Source organism: Salmo trutta, chromosome 12, assembly GCF_901001165.1.
Source record: "Salmo trutta chromosome 12, fSalTru1.1, whole genome shotgun sequence".
In the NCBI taxonomy this organism is placed as follows: domain Eukaryota; kingdom Metazoa; phylum Chordata; class Actinopteri; order Salmoniformes; family Salmonidae; genus Salmo; species Salmo trutta.
In genome coordinates this window covers 69,090,109-69,113,554 of record NC_042968.1, presented here as the reverse complement: position 1 = coordinate 69,113,554, position 23,446 = coordinate 69,090,109, and the positions used below count along the sequence as shown (strand labels likewise).

The 23,446-nt window shown below is 44.7% G+C and overlaps 1 long non-coding RNA gene across 1 annotated transcript; it reads right to left on the bottom strand.

Moving 5' to 3' along the window:
• Positions 1 to 10,851: 10,851 nt before the first annotated feature.
• On the bottom strand, positions 10,852 to 11,383 carry LOC115202754 (uncharacterized). Its single transcript, XR_003880045.1, has 2 exons — positions 11,295 to 11,383; positions 10,852 to 10,936 (listed from the first exon to the last, which is right to left on the bottom strand). It is a non-coding gene; the product is annotated as an uncharacterized LOC115202754 (long non-coding RNA).
• Positions 11,384 to 23,446: the final 12,063 nt, after the last annotated feature.

The following is a 23,446-nucleotide window of genomic DNA, read 5'->3' as shown; positions in this document are numbered from 1 at the left end:
TTTTAACTCTTCATATGCGTCACTCATCTAGGCCTATCCTATGCACGTTTTGAGTTTAATTTAATTCCATCGATTCCATGTTTATTAGTGTGATAAAAACACTTTGTATGCTCAGCACAATGTCAAACTATTTGCAAACATTACCCTGTCACTTATAATAGCAAATCTCGTTAGCAATTTTTTTTCTTCCTTTATGCTATTGACTTAGCCTCTGGTTTGGCTTAATACCCCTATCAATAAAGTTTGCAAATATTTTGATTGTAACTGGATAGTAACCTAATTTAGAGGAATATGGCCATTTAATTTAAGAAAACAATGGTTCATCCGACACACAGCAATAGTTAATGGTTGACACGTTTTAGCATGTTGAAATGAACCTCGCATCTTCCTGAAATGTTACCTGTGAGACTAATACATCACCAGGATACAGGTTAGAGGCTCGTATGCTGAGGCTATAAAAAAAAATCACCCAAAAATCCAAAATCCATAGGCTATAAGTAAGCCTACTGTTTAATATAAATATATGTCCTATACGCCTATAATTTGCAAATCAATGTCATGTAACCCACTCAGCATTTCAGTTACGTTTGCTGTCAATTTTACCTATTTATGTCAAGTCCTCAGTGATATGAATCCGTACACATAGGCATGGGTCGTTCCACTAATTCGGTACCTTTTGAGATGTAACTTGGTGCAACAACAACGTTTGATTTCACCTAACTTTAACATTCTGTCATGAAGAGCACATGTTCAACTTAATAAAACACATGTTTTCCCATCTCAGAGAGTTCAGTTCATGTAAAAGGGTTGTAAACAGGTTTTTTAAACCTTAAAATGAATCACTAATCATGGTTAAATGGGTAAAAATCTTCCTGAAAGTTGCAGATGGCGCATAGAGGGACATGTCAGAATGCTGCATTTTGGCACTTTAGCAAATCTTTATTTATATAAAAAAAACTCAGATTTATTGAATTCTCTATGTGGTTAATATTTAGGGATACTGTCTTGAATACATCACGCTTTTAAAAATCAATACTGGGTGCATTTCTACTTAAAATATCAAAAGGACGCAAAAAGCACTCATTTCGTGGAATGACCCACCAATAGGTCTAGGCTCTGGACTAATAAGTATGTAGGCTAGGGATGTTAGAACATGTTGGAGTATCCTACAAAGACTACAAAACGGTTGTGCCTCCCCCCTCTAGCTTTTTTTTCAGGAGGCAAAGGCTGAATGCAGTGTTGCCTCCCAAATCCTTTAACATGGTGAAAACAATTAGCAGGATTAGAGAGGACATGGTCTGATCATTAGGTCATTACGCTGCCCTAATGTTAATCCTCAGGGAGATCACTATTTGCTTACATTACACATTTAGTCACAACCCCACACAACCACCCCAAGGCTCAACAGTGTTCTGGATAAAAAATTGCCCCAATTTTCATTGACTATAATGTTGCACAAATAACCTAAATTGTAAATGACATAATCTCCATACTTCATAAGAATACATTATTATAATGAATCTAAATGGATATAGCCTAATTATGAATCAATACTCTTGTTACAATGCAGCTATAATGCATGTTATTCTGAAGATCAACATTTTGGAGAGTGTGTAGCCGCTCAAACCGCAGATAAGACATCATACAGTTCAAGCAATACAACATAATGATAACTGAAGCATTGTGCATGGGGAGCACACTGCATGCTGGTGACAACAAGCTTTTTGCCTTGTACCAAAGCCCCAAGAGTTTGACTGTAGAAAAGCCTAGAAAAGCCATTCTTAGCGTGTGCTAACCATCTAGCGTGTGCTACCTCAGTATTACAGTAGGTTGTTGACCTGAGATGTCTGTGGTGCCAGCCGGAGTTCAGACACTGGTTGGTTCACAGCCTCATTGCTCTCCACCCAGGCAAGGCGGCTCTGGGGAGAGGGAGCTGGAGTGGGAGAGGCAGTGGATTTCATGCCCAGATGAAGATAATCTTCCATGACATGTAATTGGCAGTGTGAAAGTTCCTGATATCTGACAGCAATTAGAGCCTACTAACAGGTTGCTCTAAAAATAAGGAGGAAGATTATTGTACATCCTTTTGCTTTCAGCGTTCACTCATTAGCACGTCTATGAATATCTTATCACAGGCAGAGTGAAATGATATATGAAATAGCTTTTGTAACGTCCTCTTCGGGTTTTTACTACTTTTTTATGACCTTTAAATCGATTTGTGTTTTTAGCTGACCCTGTGTTTCTACATCGGCATTGCTTGCTGTTTGGGGTTTGAGGCTGGGTTTCTGTATAGCACTTTGTGGCGTCTGCTGATGTAAAAAGGGCTTTATTGATACATTTGATTGAACACTTGATTTTATCGATGTTCTTCACTGATGTTGCTGACTCATAGACTTTCCCTGTATGTTTGATAATATCATTGTCTGCTGATGCTTTTAAGGTTCCAGTCCAAACCTGTGTTAGTTGAACTCATGTCCATAAGTCAGTCATGGACATGTGTATTTTTCTTTTGTATAAAAGCACACTTTTTCTATAAGCATCACAGTGCTTTATGCGGTTTGTTTATGTGTTGTTTAGTTAAACTGCTTTTACATTCTTATTTTTTACTCTTTTATAAGTGCTGTGTTAAACCCTGAGAAGCATCCTGTGTTTTTGATACGCTTAACAAATGATTGATTGGGTTGCTGATTAAGTAGATCGTCATTATCAGTCATTCTTGATGATGGAAGAGTTTTTAGTTTAAAGGTCCAATGTTGTCGTTTTTATCTAAATATATAAATATAAAATGATTTCTGGCTAACAATTATGTACCTTGTTTTCAATTTAAATGGTCAAAAATAAACAAAAATAGCCTCTTCGCAAAGAGCCATTTCTCAAGGAAGAATTTTGCTAGTACTGTCTGGGAGTGGTCTGAGTGGGGAGGGGAAAACTGAAAACTAGCTGTTATTGGCAGAGAGGTTTCGAACTCTCTTTCTTATTGGTTTATTTTTGGTGATGTCAACAGGCAGGCCAAAACTCCATCCCATCAAAGCAGGCAAAACATTTCAGGCGGTCTTTTCAAACAGCTCTTACACTAAAAAGGGCATTATCATAATTTTCACAATTTCACAGTATTATTCCAAGCTCATAGTGTGGAAATATATATAAAACACAAGAAAATCACATTTTTGACTGCATTGGGCCTGGTATTTTGTGGCAAATTAAGCTAATTTAAAGTTAATGGTCAATTACTTGTAAATCTGGAGAATCCAACATGTATTCTAATTTGAAATGAATGCTGAAAGAGAATTGATGGAGGATTAGAATTTCTAAAATGAGAATGACTAAAATGATCTAAAAAAGTATGTAAAAATTAATTAATTAATTAATTCATTCATTCATTCATTCATTTGTTAATTAATCTCCCCTTTTCCTCTTTCTGACATGGGAGGATTTGTTTACATAACTTGGAAATTACAAAAGGAAGTATTCCATCTAGGGCAGCCCATCAGGGAATACAGCCTATGAGGCTGAGGGAGCACAAAGAGAGCAGTGATTTTCAAAACGGCTCTGCCATTAAATGACAATGGCCAGGCCCCTCTGCTGCAGATAAAAACATTAAGAAAAAATGGGAGAAATCAGCAAATGTGATTTGTTGTTGAATCTGGCAGGGAGGGACATCGGTGCTAAATTAATCTTGGCTTGTCGGATTTTGAGGCCTTACTGTATTCTACTTTGGCACAAGGCAGAGATAGAGGGAGAGGGAGAAAGACATATTATCAAGAGTCTCCTGCTATCACTGTGGCTCCCCTATGGAATCTTTGGTCCATGACACTGTGAATATACCATAAAACTTAAATGAATAGCTTCAATCACTAAACACGACCGGTGCTTATTAGAGACAGCTTTCTATTTGAGGCGTCTATTAATGCACACAGTTTTTGCTCAATAAAATGTTGAAAAGACTTATTGTGACCAGTATGACGAGTATAAACATTATAATAACAAATCCATTGCAGATCAGATATGCAAAGACTAGGCTGCGTGACATACACCCCTGATTCACACTTCAGCACCGTTCTCTCAACTCGTTGCGCCTCTTGTATCCACTGTAGTTGAGCCGACCATGTCAGACCACACTGCCGTCTCGTCCATGGAAATGATGTCGCTCTCCTTTATCATCTTTTGCTCAATCTTTACGGTACTCACTGAAGTTCACTCATAAACGTTTAAATTAGACCCTGCGTTTCTTTAAAACAGGCGTTTATGTAAAACAGAAATGTGTGCCGATGCCCAGCTATTAAAAAGGACAGGCAGCTATTTGAGACTAGGTGTTTAATTGAAGTTTTACGGTATACACTGCACCTAATCATATTTGTTTAAGATGGGTTTCCCACAGAATACATATTTACATTTTTTTAAGGAGGTACTGATAGAATCTGTGGTGATTTAACAAGTGGGAGAGTTTACTAATTGTGACGTGTAAAGTTAGAGAACAGAGGAAGTAGTTATAAAGTCTGTATGAACTAAACCAGAAACATTTCTCCATAACAGCCACTTCCTCAATAAGAACTTTGTGTGTGTGTGTTAATGTCATGATACATTAGCTTATGTTATTTTTTTTGCAAAGACATTGGCAAATGAATGCAATATATTTGATCAGTTAAATGTATTTTTTTGTGCCTTCCATTGAAATTAGTATTTTCTCTCAAAAACCCAGACATGGTAAACATGACAAGGCGTTTCATGATTTCAATGTTTCCAAAATGTGTAGTGTCTATTTATTAAGCTGGCTGAGTGATCTGCCTTGTAGGCCTACATTACCCAAATATATTAGAAGAGGGTTGCAACAATCTAAATGTCTAAAATGTACATGTTCTATAATTCATTGATGTCAAAGGTGTTGTTCACGTCGATGTTCGTGACATCCCGCCCTACCCTATACTTTCCCCTCATCTATCTTGGATGGGAGGATTTTTTCAATAAATAATTCACCACTGATAGCCAGCACTAATGCCTACATGAACAAATCTCTCGGTTACAGCCGTCTTGGGAGCAAGCCAGACCAAGAGCATATTTACTTAATAAACAAATACAGGGTTTGACTGGATCTGGTTTCACTGATGGAAAGTATTTGGAGGCAGCCGGTGAAACGACATCCTTATAGTAGGTTTGGCTATGGACTATAGTCTTGAGGTCAGGGTTATTCACTTCTTGCAGTGAGTAATATGTAAACGTAGTGTTGTATTGATCATGGGTGGATGGTCTGTCCCATACCATCTCTGTATAATTGCGCATAACACATTTCAATACCTTGTTACCCTACTTGGTTGGTCAGGTTATAACCTTGCTTTTCTGAATGGATTTGAGAAAGCCAAATGATCATTGCCCTGCGTTTAGCTGGCAAATTATGTTACACTATCAAATACGTGGGACACAGTTTTGTTTGTGTATCAGGGACAGGGCGTCATATCACAAATATTACAAAGAAGAACGTTTTGGTAAATGAAATGTACCTTGTAGGTTCTGAATCCAATCATTTGTGTTATTTTGCGATGTACACATGTATCAGAAAGATGAACGACGTTTGAACTGAACAATTGGATCTTGAATTTGTTTCATTCTAATATTTATAACTATATCTTAACCATGGTTAGTGTCCTAAAACCTATACCGCACATTATTTAGTGTTTAATATATGGGAATTGAGTGGCTATACGCATGTTCTGGTCTGGTGCATCGTTACAGATACAGGACTGTCTCTGTGTTAGAGCCTTACATAAACCACATGGTCAGGGTAACCAGCAATCTGATCCAGACATGATTCTTCTGGCGTGGCCCTTGGGGTGAAGTGGCGGTGTGGGTGTGTGCTGTCTGTGTGGATGAGTGGGGGTTACGGACATGGTCGTTTGCCATTAATTTAGTCCGTCTGTGTGTCTGCTGTAAGACCTGCTACATAAAATATTCAAAGTCCAGTGAAAGTTGATCCGCTGGTCTGGAGCTTCTCTCTGGTCATCTCCCCCCGGAGCCTTCCAGAAGCTGTCAGTTGAAGCTAAAGATTAGATATCACAGGATGACCAAGTTCAGGGCCCGCTGCAGAACCGCCAGTAGAACTGATCTCTGGTGTGGTTGTGATCAATGGGATGTTTAGATATCAAGGTCCACACCCACACATTAAAGCCACTCTCTGATTGGATATCGCATAAACATTCTGACCACCATCCTAGAGCATCCTAGCCTCTTTTCTCTTGAATGAAACACATAAATAAATAAATTCATGTAATAATAGAGACAGTAGGGAAATGTAACATCCAAATACCTCTTGGTAAAGATTGATGATTGAGTTTCTAGCAACATGTTTACTATGACAAGTTCTTTATACCTCTATTTTGAAACATGTTTGTAATCTCAGGTGTAATTTGTTTCAGATAAATATTTCATTTTAAGTTACTGTATATTAGTGTAATATATTTATGTCCTTCTTGTCCAGTTCTGACACAATACACAACACAGCATCTGACGCAAAGGCTCAGTAACACCGGCCGGCATGTGTACTACCACACACACACACACACACACACACACACACACACACACACACACACACACACACACACACACACACACACACACACACACACACACACACATATAGTCATCACCGCTACAAATCCTTTAGTTCTGGCAACGCCTCACTTCTAATCAAAGGCTTTATTCACTAAGGCTTAAAAAAAATGAAAATATAGAGTACACACAACCCACTCTCTCACACACACACACACACGCACACACACACACACACACACACACACACACACACACACACACACACACACACACACACACACACACACACACACACATATATATATATATATATATATATATATATATATATATATATATATATATATACACCACACAAATACCATTGTGTCACCTACCCAGAGCGCAGCTGTTACGTGCTCCCCTAAATGTCTGCAGCACTCCACCTCACAATCTGAGTGCGCGAGGCACTGCACCCGGACTAAATGAAAAACAATCTGAGGAAACCGGGAACAATCATAGGCAGGCTCCAGCAGGCTGCCATAAAAAGAGGGCTGCTCCTTGCGTTCAGCCCACTCTATGGACTGATGAAAGATCAATGGGCAGACTGGGCAGCCACTGTACCCTCCAGTGCACCACTGCGCCAGGAATCAAGCTAATACAAAAAGATGGGAAAACCCTTACACTTTGTGGATATTTGAACAGTAAGGTCATGTTTTTTTTTACTCACTCATACAAACTGAGACTGGTTGCAAACAAACTTCACATATTTGAGATGTTTAATGTTTTCAGCCCGTGGATCATACTCTAAACTTTTTTGAATGTCCATTCCCCAGCCCTGCAGTCACTCCCCAGCCCTGCAGTCACTCCCCAGCCCTACAGTCACTCTTCAAGCAGCCCCTGGATGGGAGGAGGAGGGTTACTGGGCTGGGCTGGGCTGGGCTGTGATCGCTGCAAACATGCAGCGGCAGACAAACAAATCATGTTAAGTCTCTGCTGCCATGGCTGGCAGTGTGCTCAAAGGATCTCCAGAGCTTTGCCAGGGAGGAGGGGGCACTGACTGTTCCCAGGGAGGGGGTAGGTGAGCCTGGGTAGAGGCTCTGCCACTGACACCTCTGCCCCTCCTGGAAGGAATGCAACACAGCCTCCTGTGGGAGGGAGTGAGAGGAGAGGAGAGGGAGGAGTGGGTGAGAGGGAGGGAGAGAGAGCTAGACAGACAGAGAGGGTGGGGAGAGAGAGACCTGCCCATCTCACGGAGAGAGTGTCTCAAAACAACCTCACAAAAGGCCCAATCCTGCCACTCATCGGCCTCTCACAGTGCTGAGAGCACCACAGGGGATTACGCAGGAAAACAAACACAGCATTATGCGTGTTAAATACCACTCTCACTGTGCTGCAGTGGTTATCTTAATTACATTGATCCATCTCATTTTTAACCCTGTGTCTGTCACTGATGAAAGCGTTGAAGGGATCAGAGAGTGAGAGTCGTGGAGTAGTGGTTACACGCCTCAGATGTGTTGAAGTAGGTTGTCAGAACGTTGTGCCGCCGATGAGGATTAGAGCTTTTTGAATTTGTAAGGTAGACAATGGAGGTTTAAATCTGGTATTTGTTTGGGAAAGTCGTACCCATCCTCTAGGGTCTGGTTCAATGTATCACATTTGACTGATTTTGATGGTACTACACTATTCTGTGCACTCTAAAGAACATTAATGAATATACTCCTAAGACGGCACTGATTTCTCTCATGAGAGCGTATGTCTCCAGTATCATTTCTGTGGATATTCTTTAAAAACATAAAAGCATGAAGTTGGACAGTGAAATGAATGATAAAAATCTTCAGACCGGGGGGATTGTATAATAGTTCTATATTACCTCCTCTCGGGAGGCATAATTTATTTGTGAAGCCATTGAGAGGCTATTCTAATGTGTAGATTGCATTCCTGTGTGCTTGCTACAAGCTCTTTATGCCTATATGTCAGGGTGAGGAACACATTTTGTCAGGTGGAGATTGGGGTTCGGGAGTTCATTTACAGTTCATGCCGGAGCATTCCGTGCAATCTTTACATTTTCATTCATCCTCACTCTTCCCTCTTAATTCCTAATGTCTTTTCACAGTGCAGCTGAACTTCACCACATTCATTTAGTTTTGATATGCAAACGACCGTGACCAGTAATTTCCCCACTATAGTGTATTTACTTTCAAATCAAATCACATTTTATTGGTCAAATACACATATTTAGCAGATGTTATTGCGGGTGTAGCGAAATGCCTGTGTTCCTAGCTCCAACGGTGCAGTAGTATCTAACAATTCACAACAATACACACAAATCTAAAAGTAAAAGAATGGAATTCAGAATAGAATACAGTATATACATATGAGATGAGTAAAGCAGTATGGAAGCACGATTAAAGTGACTAGTGTTCCATTATTAAAGTGGCCAGTGATTCCAAGTCTATGTATATAGAGCAGCAGCCTCTAAGGTGCAGGGTTGAGTAACCAGGTGGAAGCTGGCTCCTTTTAGACAAGGAGTTAATGTAACTTTTCAGAGCAAGCCTATAAGCTGCAGATTCAAATACCCGATGAACCCATGATTTCGACAACACCCACTTTATATTATGTGCAATTGATATTTGCTGATTTTGTAGATTGAACTGAACAGTGAGTGTAAAAGCACTGGTCTGAAGTGTTGTTGGATGAGTCTTTAGGGTTGACTGGACATGTTCCAGAGCTTCCAACCCACTCCCTGCCACAGCTACGCCCTTCAACCCTATTGTCTAAAGTCAGTTTTGTAATATGACTCATCCATTAGTAATTTAAGTGACAATGTGAGTTTATATTTCAGGGTAAAACTCACAAAAGTAGGCTATAATTTGTCTTCATCATTACATTTTTACCAAAACCTTTTTAATGTACAGAAATTACTTATTTTGTGTTGGCTTGTAACTTGTTAAATTAAAATGATATTTTATAATAAGTACCTAGGACAGACAAGTTGATCAATAACTTGTACAAATCTCACATTTCTCACAGGTGATGTCATAGATGCTGACATCAGACAACCAGACTCATAAACATTTTGCAATAACTTTTAGTGGTTGAACATAATGATGAGTGAACATTGTCAGGGTGAGAGACAAGTGTATTTTTTCTTTGTGTGGAAGAAATGATGTTTTATTAATTGTTTATTTACTTTTTTGAAACGCAACCGCAATACCTTGCAGAAGGTTAATGATCATGCAATTGTCAAATATATATTTATTTAGCCATGTAATTATTTGAGAACATATTTTCGTTCTACCTTAACGACCTGTTTTGGACATTTTTGGAAAAAAAGGTGATTATGCAATTAAAAACAACACAACAACACTCATCAGCACAATTCCATGAGCAACGCAGGCTGCCACATACAATAATAAAATGACTGCCTTTAATGGTTTATCTCACAGAATTATTATTTTGTCCTGTAAAATGCCATTCCACATCCCAATAATGTTCCACTGTACTTCTGAAAATAATATATATTCAAAAATGTTTTATTTGATTTCTTCTAGAAGAGATTAAAAAAATCTCCCAGAAGATTTTCAGTACTTCTTTCAGACATTTGATGGGTCATCGTAGGATGGTCTCATTACATTGCAGGCAGTGGTAACAATTGTTGTCTGGCTATTTCAGATCCAATTGGATGATTGCGATGATATTGGCCTCGCATAGCTCAGGTAAAAGAGCAGGCAACATTCAAGCCTGTGTCATTTCATCCTAGCAATTGGGATAATTATTTCAGATGATGCTTAATGTTCTCCTTCTCTGTCTTGAGATGGCAACAGAGGATGTCTAGGATATAAGGGAGGATTCTCAACAATAGGCCCAGCTGAAATAGGCAATTACACTGGCATTAGCCCTGACATACAAACTTGATGAACTTAATACAGCACAGAGTACAGGCTACGGGTATACTTAATTAATAGGTGTACTAATGATGTTCTATCAGTCTCAAAAAGGTTATACTGAAGTCAAGCTCAAAAGTAGTCCATCTTTGTCTCTGGTCTTCTGCAGCTCTGTCTAACCAGTAACGCTTGTTCATATTTACAAAATGGAGGTGGAGAGGCTTGTGGAGAGGACCCTGAAAGCTCGGCAGGAGTGGATTTTAGTCCTACACAGAAGCAATCTGTCACGACTTCCGCCGAAGTTGGTGCCTCTCCTTGTTCGGGCGGCGTTCGGTGGTTGATGTCAACGGCTTTCTAGCTACCACCAATCTACGTTTCTTTTTCCATTTATTTTGTCTTGATTGTACACGGTTCCCATTACGTTAAAATGTATTCCCTATTTAACCCTCTGGTTCCCACATGGTTTTGTGCGTGTTTGTTCTTTGTTTAGTGTTCTAGACTTCTGTGCGCTGGTGTGTTTTTCCCTGCTGTCACGCCCTGGCCATAGAGAGGTTTTTGTTCTCTATTTTGGTTAGGCCAGGGTGTGACTAGGGTGGGCATTCTATGTTCCGTTTTCTATGTTTTGTGTATTTCTTTGTTTTGGCCGGGAATGGCTCTCAATCAGGGACAGCTGTCTATCGTTGTCTCTGATTGGGAGCCATGCTTAGGTAGCCTTTTCCCACAGGGTTTTTGTTGGTAGTTGTTTTCTGTCTTGTGTTTTTCCCCTAACAGAGCTGTTGCGCTTTGTTCTACTTTGTTTTTGATTCAGTGTTCAGAACTAATAAACATGATGAACACGTACCACGCTGCAACTTGGTCCTCTCCTTGCAACAACCGTTACACCTGCGTGGAAATTATTGTTCTTTCTTTTCGAGTAAAGTACGTCTTTTACTCAGTTCTGTGTCCTGCGCCTGACTCCGTCCTACCGCTGCACACTGACACCTGACAGAAACACACACCTCGTATGGAGTCAGCAGGTGCACCCAGTCCTCCGTTATCAGTGGAGGAGCGCGTCCAGCAGCACACAACGATGCTCCAAAATCTTGGCACAGCCATGGATCACGTGCTGCACACCATGGAGTGATGGGAGAGAGGGGGTTTTCCCACACCCCTATCAACTTCACCCCAACCCACACCGCTGTCCACCCCTCCGTCACCTGGACCCAGTGGGATTCGGCTCTCGCTCCCGAGGGCATATGATGGGACGGCTGCCGGGTGCCAGGGGTTCCTGCTCCAGTTGGAGCTCTACCTGGCGACTATCCACCCGGCTCCCTCGGGACACGAGAGCGTGTCCGCCCTCATCTCCTGTTTGTCGGGGAAAGCGCTTGAGTGGGCCAACGCCGAATGGGGAGGAATAGACACAGCGTTGGTCCGCTATGAGGATTTCACCCGCCGCTTCTGGGCGGTCTTCGATCATCCACCTGAGGGGAGAGCGGCAGGGGAAACGCTTGTTCCATCTCAGACAGGGGATGAGGAGCGCACAGGAATTCACACTGGACTTCAGGACCCTGGCTGCCAGCGCGGGATGGATTGAGAGGGCCCTGATCGACCATTACCGGTGTACTCTACGTGAGGACGTTCGTCGGGAGCTGGCATGCAGGGACACCACCCTTACCCTCGACCAGCTGGTGGATTTATCCATCCGGCTGGATAACCTGTTGGCCACCCGCGGACATCTGGCTCGGGGTCCGTCCATTCCATGCCCAGCACCTCTGATCCTACTCCCATGGAGCTCGGAGGTGCTGCTCTGAGGGTGACCGGAGGGGGGGCCGTTTCCTGCACCACCTGTGGCTGCAGAGGACACACTGCTGGTTGGTGCTGGGGAGGTTCCCCAGGGAGTCGAGGCAGCAGGCAGGGCACTGGTGGATCATCCCAGGTGAGTAGGCACCCGACTCACCCAGAGCTCCTGTTGCGCACGTGTGTATGTATAGAATTTCCTGAGTTTTCCCCACATTCCCAGCATAAGGCACTAGTAGATTCAGGCGCAGCTGGGAACTTTATTGACCGTTCATTTGCACTTAGATTAGGGATCCCTATTGTTCCTGTTGATGTGCCCTTCCCTGTACATTCCTTAGATAGTCGTCCTTTAGGGTCGTGTCTGATTAGAGAGGTCACAGCTCCACTATGTATGATAGCGCAGGAGGGTCATGAGGAGAGAATTAGTCTCTTCCTGATCGATTGTCCTGCGTTTCCTGTGGTGTTGGGGCTTCCCTGGTTGGCCTATCATGACCCCACTATTTCGTGGCAACAGAGGGCTCTTAAGGGATGGTCACGTCAGTGCTCAGGGAGGTGTGTAGGTGTTTCCATAGGTGCAACTACGGTGGAGAGTCCAAATCAGGTCTCCACCATGCACATCCCCCCTGAATATGCCGATTTGGCTCTCGCCTTCTGTAAAAAGAAGTTAACTCAACTACCACCCCATCGACGGGGGGATTGTGCGATAAATCTCCTGGTAGACACAGCACTTCCCAGGAGTCACGTGTATCCTCTGTCACAGGAGGAGACGGCGGCTATGGAAACATATGTCTCCGAATCTCTGGGACAGGGATACGTACGGCCTTCCACTTCACCTGCCTCCTCGAGTTTCTTTTTTGTGAAGAAGAAGGATGGAGGTTTACGCTCGTGCATTGACTATAGAGGTATAAATCAGATCACGGTGAAGTACAGTTACCCGCTGCCGCTCATAGCCAGTGTGACAGAGTCATTGCACGGGGCGCGCTTCTTCACCAAATTGGATCTCAGGAGCGCTTAGAACCTGGTGCGTATCCGGGAGGGGGATGAGTGGAAGACAGCATTTAGTACCACCTCTGGGCACTATGAGTACCTCATCATGCCGTACGGGTTGATGAATGCTCCATCAGTCTTCCAATCATTTGTAGACGAGATTTTCAGGGACCTGCACGGGCAGGGTGTAGTGGTGTATATAGATGACATTCTAATATACTCCGCTACACACGCCGAGCATGTGTCCCTGGTGCGCAAGGTGCTTGGTCGACTGTTGGAGCATGACCTGTACGTCAAGGCTGAGAAATGTCTGTTCTTCCAACAGTCCGTCTCCTTCCTAGGGTACCGCCTGTCCACGTCAGGGGTGGAGATGGGGAGTGACTGCATTTCAGCCGTGCGTAATTGGCTGACTCAACCACGGTTAAGGAGGTGCAGCGGTTTTTAGGGTTTGCCAACTACTACCGGAGGTTTATCCGGGGCTTTGGTCAGGTAGCGGCTCCCATTACCTCCTTGCTGAAGGGGGGACCGGTGCGACTGCAGTGGGTCACAGGGCTTTGGTCACCTGAAGGCTCTGTTTACCTCGGCTCCCATGCTGGCTCATCCTGATCCCTCCTTGGCATTCATAGTAGAGGTGGACGTGTCCGAGGCTGGGATAGGAGCTGTGCTGTCTCAGCGCTCGGGTACGCAACCAAAGCTCCGCCCCTGTGCTTTCTTTTTGAAGAGGCTCAGTGGAGGCATTGGCTTGAGGGAGCTAAACACCCTTTCCTCATTTGGACTGACCACCGCAATCTGGAGTACATCCGGGCGGCGAGGAGACTGAACCCTCGCCAGGCAAGGTGGGCCATGTTTTTCACCCGTTTTGTTTTCACCCTATCCTACAGACCAGGTTCCCAGAACGCGAAGGCAGACGCACTGTCCCGGATGTATGACACAGAGGAGCGGTCCACGGATCCCACTCCCATACTTCCAGCTTCTTGCCTGGTGGCACCGGTGGTATGGAAGGTTGACGCGGACATCGAGCGGGCGTTACGTGCGGAGCCCACTCCCACCCAGTGTCCAGTTGGGTGTCTGTACGTTCCGTCTGATGTCCGCGATCGATTGATCTGTTGGGCCCACACGTCACCCTCCTCTGGTCATCCTGGCATCGGTCGGACAGTGCGCTGTCTTAGTGGGAAGTACTGGTGGCCCACTTTAGCTAAGGACGTGAGGGTTTATGTATCCTCCAGCTCGGTGTGCGCCCAGTGCAAGGCACCTAGACACCTGCCCAGAGGGAAATTACAACCCCTACCCGTTCCACAATGGCCGTGGTCACACCCACTGGTGGATTTCGTGACGGATCTTCCTCCGTCACAAGGAAACACCACGATCCTGGTCGTTGTGGATCGGTTTTCTAAGTCCTGCCATCTCCTTCCATTGCCCAGTCTCCCTACGGCCCTACAGACTGCGGAGGCCCTGTTTACACACGTCTTCCGGCACTACGGGGTGCCTGAGGATATAGTGTCTGATCGGGGTCCCCAGTTCACATCGAGGGTCTGGAGGGCATTCATGGAACGTCTGGGGGTCTCAGTCAGCCTGACCTCAGGGTTTCACCCCGAGAGTAATGGGCAGGTGGAGAGAGTTAACCAGGATGTGGGTAGGTATCTGCGGTCCTATTGCCAGGACCGGCCGGGGGAGTGGGCGGCTTTCATCCCCTGGGCAAAGGTGGCCCAAAACTCCCTCCGCCACTCCTCCACTAACCTGTCTCCGTTTCAGTGTGTACTAGATTATCAGCCGGTCCTGGCACCGTGGCATCAGAGCCAGATCGAGGCACCTGCAGTGGATGAATGGTTTCGGCGCTCGGAGGAGACCTGGGACACTGCCCATGTGCGCCTGCAATGGGCCATCAGGCGACAGAAGGCAAGCGCCGACCACCACCGCAGTGAGGCCCCGGTGTATGCACTTGACCCGAAACCTGCCCCTTCGCTTGCCCTGCCGGAAGCTAGATCCGTGGTTTGTGGGGCCATTTAAAGTCCTGAGGAGACTGAACGAGGTATGTTATAGGTTACAGCTTCCCCCTGATTACCGTATTATCCCCTCATTCCATGTGTCTCTCCTCAGGCTGGTGGTGGCTGGTCCGCTCCAGCAGTCTGAGGTGCGGGAGGTTCCTCCGCCCCCTCTGGACATCAAAGAGGCCCCGGCGTATACTGTGCAAGCCATCATGGACTCAAGGCGTCGGGCGAGGGGCCTTCAGTACCTTGTGGAGTGGGAGGGGTACGGTCCGGAGGAGAGATGCTGGGTGGAGGACATCTTGGACCCTTCCTTACTGCAGGAATTTCACCGTCTCATTTACATTTACATTTACATTTACGTCATTTAGCAGACGCTGTTATCCAGAGCGACTTACAAATTGGTGCATTCACCTTATGATATCCAGTGGAACAACCACTTCACAATAGTACATCTATATCTTTTTGGGGGGGGGAGGGTAGGGGGGAGGGTTAGAAGGATTACTTAATTCTATCCCAGGTATTCCTTAAAGAGGTGGGGTTTCAGGTGTCTCCGGAAGGTGGTGATTGACTCCGCTGTCCTGGCATCGTGAGGGAGCTTGTTCCACCATTGGGGTGCCAGAGCAGCGAACAGTTTTGAGTGGGCTGAGCGGGAACTGTGCTTCCGCAGTGGTAGGGAAGTGAGCAGGCCAGAGGTAGATGAACGCAGTGCCCTTCTTTGGGTGTAGGGACTGATCAGAGCCTGAAGGTACAGAGGTGCCGTTCCCCTCACAGCTCCGTAGGCAAACACCATGGTCTTGTAGCAGATGCGAGCTTCAACTGGAAGCCAGTGGAGTGTGCGGAGAAGCGGGGAGACGTGAGAGAACTTGGGAAGGTTGAACACCAGACGGGCTGCGGCGTTCTGGATGAGTTGAAGGGGTTTAATGGCACAGGCAAGGGAGCCCCGCCAACAGTGAGTTGCAGTATTCCAGACGGGAGATGACAAGGGCCTGGATTAGGACCTGCGCCGCTTCCTGTGTGAGTCAAGGTCGTACTCTGCGAATGTTGTAGAGCATGAACCTACAGGATCGGGTCACCGCCTTGATGTTAGTGGAGAATGACAGGGTGTTGTCCAGGGTCACGCCAAGGCTCTTAGCACTCTGGGAGGAGGACACAATGGAGTTGTCAACCGTGATGGTGAGATCATGGAACGGGCAGTCCTTCCACGGGAGGAAGAGCAGCTCCGTCTTGCCGAGGTTCAGCTTGAGGTGGTGATCCGTCATCCACACTGATATGTCTGCCAGACATGCAGAGATGCGATTCGCCACCTGGTTATCAGAATTGGGAAAGGAGAAGATTAATTGTGTGTCGTCTGCGTAGCAATGACAGGGGAGACCATGTATAGGATATGACAGAGCCAAGTGACTTGGTGTATAGCGAGAATAGGAGAGGTCCTAGAACTGAGCCCTGGGGGACACCAGTGGTGAGAGCACGTGGTGCGGAGACGGATTCTCGCCACGCCACCTGGTAGGAGCGACCTGTCAGGTAGGACGCAATCCAAAAGTGAGCCGCGCTGGAGATGCCCAACTCGGAGAGGGTGGAGAGGAGGATCTGATGGTTCACAGTATCAAAGGCAGCAGATAGGTCTAGAAGGATGAGAGCAGAGGAGAGAGAGTTAGCTTTAGCAGTGCGGAGAGCCTCCGTGACACAGAGAAGAGCAGTCTCAGTTGAATGACCAGTCTTGAAACCTGACTGATTTGGATCAAGAAGGTAATTCTGAGAGAGATAGCAAGAGAGCTGGCCAAGGACGGCACGCTCAAGAGTTTTGGAGAGAAAAGAAAGAAGTGATACTGGTCTGTAGTTGTTGACATCGGAGGGATCGAGTGTAGGTTTTTTGAGAAGGGGTGCAACTCTTGCTCTCTTGAAGACGGAAGGGACATAGCCAGCGGTCAAGGATGAGTTGATGAGCGAGGTGAGGTAAGGGAGAAGGTCTCCGGAAATGGTCTGGAGAAGAGAGGAGGGGATAGGGTCAAGCGGGCAGGTTGTTGGGTGGCCGGCCGTCACAAGTCGCAAGATTTCATCTGGAGAGAGAGGGGAGAAAGAGGTGAGAAAGAGGTCAAAGCATAGGGTAGGGCAATGTGAGCAGGACCAGCGGTGTCGTTTGACTTAACAAACGGGGATCGGATGTCGTCAACCTTCTTTTCAAAATGGTTGACAAAGTCATCCGCAGAGAGGGAGGAGGGGGGGAGGGGAGGAGAAGGTGGCAAAGAGCTTCCTAGGGTTAGAGGCAGATGCTTGGAATTTAGAGTGGTAGAAAGTGGCTTTAGCAGCAGAAACAGAGGAAGAATATGTGGAGAGGAGGGAGTGAAAAGATGCCAGGTCCTCAGGGAGACTAGTTTTCCTCCATTTCCGCTCGGCTGCCCGGAGCCCTGTTCTGTGTGCTCGCAATGAGTCGTCAAGCCACGGAGCAGGAGGGGAGGACCGAGCCGGCCGGGAGGATAGGGGACATAGAGAGTCAAAGGATGCAGAAAGGGAGGAGGGTTGAGGAGGCAGAATCAGGAGATTGGTTGGAGAAGGATTGAGCAGAGGGAAGAGATGATAGGATGGAAGAGGAGAGAGTAGCAGGAGAGAGAGAGTGAAGGTTGCGATGGCGCAAAACCATCTGAGTAGGGGCAGAGTGAGTAGTGTTTGAGGAGAGCGAGAGGGAAAAGGATACAAGGTAGTGGTCGGAGACTTGGAGGGGAGTTGCAGTGAGATTAGTAGAAGAACAGCATCTAGTAAAGATGAGGTCAAGCGTATTGCCTGCCTTGTGAGTAGGGGGGGACGGTGAGAGGGTGAGGTCAATAGAGGACAGGAGTGGAAAGAAGGAGGCAGAGAGAAATAAGTCAAAGGTAGACGTAGAGATCTAGACGTTCTGCTAGCGGAACACCACTCCAATATCCAATGATTGGGCGTGGCGCGAAATACAAAGTCCTCGAAAATCCGAAAACTTCAATTTTTCAAACATATGACTATTTTACGCCATTTTAAAGACAAGACTCTCCTTTATCTAACCACACTGTCCGATTTCAAAAAGGCTTTACAACGAAAGCAAAACATTAGATTATGTCAGCAGAGTACCCAGCCAGAAATAATCAGACACCCATTTTTCAAGCTAGCATATAATGTCACAAAAACCAAAACCACAGCTAAATGCAGCACTAACCTTTGATGATCTTCATCAGATGACACTCCTAGGACATTATGTTTTACAATACATGCATGTTTTGTTCAATCAAGTACATATTTATATCAAAAACCAGCTTTTTACATTAGCATGTGACGTTCAGAACTAGCATTCCCACCGAACACTTCCGGTGAATTTACTAAATTACTCACGATAAACGTTCACAAAATACATAACAATTATTTTAAGATTTATAGATACAGAACTCCTTTATGCAATCGCGTTGTCCGATTTTAAAATAGCTTTTCGGTGAAAGCACATTTTGCAATATTCTGAGAAGATAGCTTGCCATCACGGGCTAGCTAATTTGACACCCACCAAGTTTGGTACTCACCAAACTCAGATTTACTATAAGAAAAATTGGATTACCTTTGCTGTTCTTCATCAGAATGCACTCCCAGGACTTCTACTTCAACAACAAATGTTGGTTTGGTTCCAAATAATCCATAGTTATATCCAAATAGCGGCGTTTTGTTTGTGCGTTCAAGACACTATCCGAAGGGTGACGAAGGTGACGCGCGGACGCGTATCGTGACAAAAAAATTCAAAATATTCCATTACCGTACTTCGAAGCATGTCAAACGCTGTTTAAAATCAATTTTTATGCGATTTTTCTCGTAAAAAAGCGATAATATTCCGACCAGGAGACGTCCTTTCCGTTCAAAGACTCAAAATCTAAAATGGACTCTTCACGTGCTCTTCACGTACACCCGTCTCATTGTTCTCAGATCGACCACTTACCAAATGCGCTACTGTTTTTCAGCCAGAGACTGCAAAGTCATCATTCAACGTTCTGGCGCCTTCTGAGAGCCTATGGGAGCCTTAGAAAATGTCACGTTACAGCAGAGATCCTTTGTTTTGGATAGAGATGACAAAGAAGGCCAAGAAATGGTCAGACAGGGTACTTCCTGTACAGAATCTTCTCAGGTTTTGGCCTGCCATTTGAGTTCTGTTATACTCACAGACACCATTCAAACAGTTTTAGAAACTTTGGAGTGTTTTCTATCCAAAGCTACTAATTATATGCATATTCTAGTTTCTGGGCAGGAGTAATAACCAGATAAAATCGGGTACGTTTTTTATCCGGCCGTGAAAATACTGCCCCCTATCCATAACAAGTTAAAGTCACCCAGAATTGTGAGGGGTGAGCCATCCTCAGGAAAGGAACTTATCAAGGCGTCAAGCTCATTGATGAACTCTCCAAAGGAACCTGGAGGGCGATAAATGATAAGGATGTTAAGCTTGAATGGGCTAGTGACTGTGACAGCATGGAATTCAAAGGAGGAGATAGACAGATGGGTCAGGGGAGAAAGAGAGAATGTCGTGTTCTCGGGGTATGCGAGAACACTTGGGCAGACGAGGAGAGAGCAGTAGGAGTAGCAGTGTTTTCTGTGGTAATCCATGTTTCCGTCAGCGCCAAGAAGTCGAGGGACTGGAGAGTAGCATAGGCTGAGATGAACTCTGCCTTGTTGGCCGCAGACCGGCAGTTCCAGAGGCTGCCGGGGACCTGGAATTCCACGGTATCTTGGTATGGACACGTGGGTCGTGCGCGCTGGGACCACCAGGTTACAGTGGCAGCGGTCACGCAGTGTGAAACGTTTGTATGGCCTGTGCAGAGAGGAGAGAACAGGGATAGACAGACACATATTTGACAGGCTACAGGAGAGGCTATGCTAATGCAAAGAAGATTGGAATGAAAATTAACTAAACAACTGGGGAACCGAGAGAGCAGGGCCTCCCTCACTAACCATTCACTGAAACACTCAAATATAACTTTTCCAACTTCCACTTTAGAAATTATAATTCATGTAAACTACAGTGGTTCAATGTTTCCAGGAATAGGCTCAAACTTAGTTTATTCAGCAAGATAACTTGATACAGTATTCTTCCGTGAAACCCACCTAGTGCATCGTGTCTTATGACGCCGTAGCTAACTAGCATGCTAGCATTCAATAACACATGGTTAGCACCAATACTTGGTTACAACAAACTACCAATGGATCATTCGTGTCCGTGTCTAGTTCCTTTCATAACTTAGAAGTAATTAAACATTGGCTAGCTAACACAAAGTCAGTCCTGCTAGCTACACAAGTGGACTACACAAGTGGACTACACCCGGATCACTCTGCGCCTCGTCCTCCGGGTCCACCCCGAGGCCATTGTCTGCGAGCTGCTGGAGCCGCGTGTCAAGGGGGGGTACTGTCACGACTTCCGCCGAAGTTGGTGCCTCTCCTTGTTCGGGCGGCGTTCGACGGTCGACGTCACCGACTTTCTAGCTACCACCGATCTATGTTTCTTTTTCCATTTGTTTTGTCTTGATTGTACACACCTGGTTCCCATTACATTATAATTTATTCCCTATTTAACCCTCTGGTTCCCACATGGTTTTGTGCGTGTTTGTTCTTTGTTTAGTGTTCTAGACTTCTGTGCGCTGGTGTGTTTTTCCCTGCGTGGAAATTATTGTTGTTTCTTTTTGAGTAAAGTACGTCTTTTACTCAGTTCTGTGTCCTGCGCCTGACTCCGTCCTAACCACTGCACACTGACACCTGACACAATCATACCAAATGACATGTCATAAGGGCTCTGATCCACTATCCTGGTCCTCTATGAGGTTGGGTGTGATACTACAAGCTCTTCATAATAATAATGTTATACGAGCCCAATATCCATAGCGGTCACGAAATTCAGTGCAGAAAACCTGGAAGTCGTCATTAGCGATAATCAGGAATATTCATAACATTAATTCCTAGATAATATTATGCAGATCCTCTGTCAAAGAGTTGCAATTGTTATGATCTTTGGCAGGTCCATGTCATGCATATTAACATAGGTCCTACTTGTTATTGAGTCAAGGTGAAGTAACTCCTACCTTTTATCTAATTTTGTTACATTATTGCTTCTATGCAAAAACAAAGTACAAGAGGATTTTGGTTAAATCTTTAACTCTCCCCCCAGCTCTCAGCAAAAGCAAGCTCTAACCCAGTCCATCTGTTAGCCTAACTAAGGTGGCAAGGCTAGCTTATTGCTAACACATGTGACCGGGTGAGTGTCTGTATGTGCTATGGCCAGTCATAGTTATCATCAGATCCACAGATGGAGATCCAGCCGCATTAATGCAGGCCCACGGCCTCTCCTGTCCCGACGTTTGGGACGGGAAGCAAAGTAGCAAACATGTGGGTTATTTTTTATGTTGTGGGCCTTTCTTTCTTCTTCACTCTGATGCCCTGAATGAGGTAACACAGTAACACACGCTTTGAGCTACAGAAGAGGAAGTGCTGCCTGTGCTGTTCTGTTGTGGCCATGGGACTTCAAAGGGGGATGATGCATCAATCATCCCAGAGCAGGAGGTACAGAACCTGGTCAATGGCAGGGAATTGTCCCCTAACAACTCATGTGGGGGAATATTGGGCATGGTTCAATGGTGGTGAAAGTACAAGAGCTTTATATAGTAGGTAGGCCTGAGGTTAGGGTTGAATGGAGGTGAAAGTACAAGGGCTTTATATAGTAGGTAGGCCTGAGGTTAGGGTTGAATGGAGGTGAAAGTACAAGGGCTTTATATAGTAGGTAGGCCTGAGGTTAGGGTTGAATGGAGGTGAAAGTACAAGGGCTTTATATAGTAGGTAGGCCTGAGGTTAGGGTTGAATGGAGGTGAAAGTACAAGGGCTTTCCAGTATATGGTAGGTAGGTCTGAGGTCCCCACACTAGGTATAATATTAGAATGTTAGGATTAAGTGGGTATATGGACTCTGATTCAGGTCAATATTGTATTATTTATTTCAGGAGGAATTAGACAGCTACGTTTACACCTGTTTTGTGTTGATTTTTTAGGGATCAGATTTTCAACAAAGCATGTTTGAAACAATATGCTGTTCATTGTATTTTCTTTACATTGTTAAAAATTGTTTGATTTTAGTGGATTTATGCTGCAAAAAAAGAAGAGATCATTGTGGACTTATCCTGATAAACAGTTCATTGAGTTTGATCAATTAGAGTGCTTAGTGAAATGAAACAGTCCCCATGTAATTATATACGGTATCCTGGTATGGACACTATTACAGTGACGTGCCCAAGGCTTAATACAGCCCACTGTTAACCTAAGTTCACTTGCATATTGATGTTTTCCTTCTCTTGTCTCTACATCAGCAATATATTTAATGGTCCCATTCTGCCATTATTCAGCAGGCGGTGCACGAATAGCGATGTAAACATGTCAACAATAGAGCAGAAAGGTTTACCCATCTAGGGTGAAGCAACTGGATTTTACAGGGTGGGACCACACACTCAACATCAAAGTGAAGAGGATAGTGACATTCATTTTGTCCTTGTCAGCCTGTTCAGATATAAAAACTATAAGGAATGCTGAGAATTAGAAAATGTCTGCTGCATGTCAGGGGTCTATTGGGTGATTTGAGGTTGTTTTCATTCTTGATGTACTGTAGTGTAGACTGAATGCTAGTTTAATGGCCTGATCCATTGTGATTGGAGTGGTTAATTGATGATCCGCTCATAAATCTGAGACTCATGGCTGTCTCTACTTTCCTTCATTCACTTCCTCTCTCTCTCTCCTCTCAGTCCCTTTCAATTTTTCTTCCTCTCCTTCACAATCCCTATCCATTCCTCTTTTCCTTTACTCTCTCTCTCTCTCGTTCGTTATTTAGCTATCTCCTATCCTCTAAATATTCACAGTTGAAATCTGTCTAATTGCTCAGTTGAAATGTATCTAATAAAATTATTCACAGTTAGGCACTGGGAACTGTTGTTGTTGGCGGCCCACCAACACTGGGCTCTCTGGATGCCAGAATGGGGGACTTTGCTGCAGATGTGCCGCCTAATTGCAGATCCCACCATGCGGAAACTATTCTCCACAACCATTTCAAAGTCTCTTCAATAGGTGTCACTGCAAGGTTAAGCCAACTTCAAAATGGAAGCCCTGTTTCCATTCCCACTGCGGAACTGATTGTGCTGCGGTGATTGCATATCCTCTGAAACGGAGGGAGAGAGAGGAAGAGACAGGCAGAGAGAGGGAGCAGGAGAGAGAGAGAGAAAGAGATGGAGAGAGAGAATATTCACTACAAGTTTAA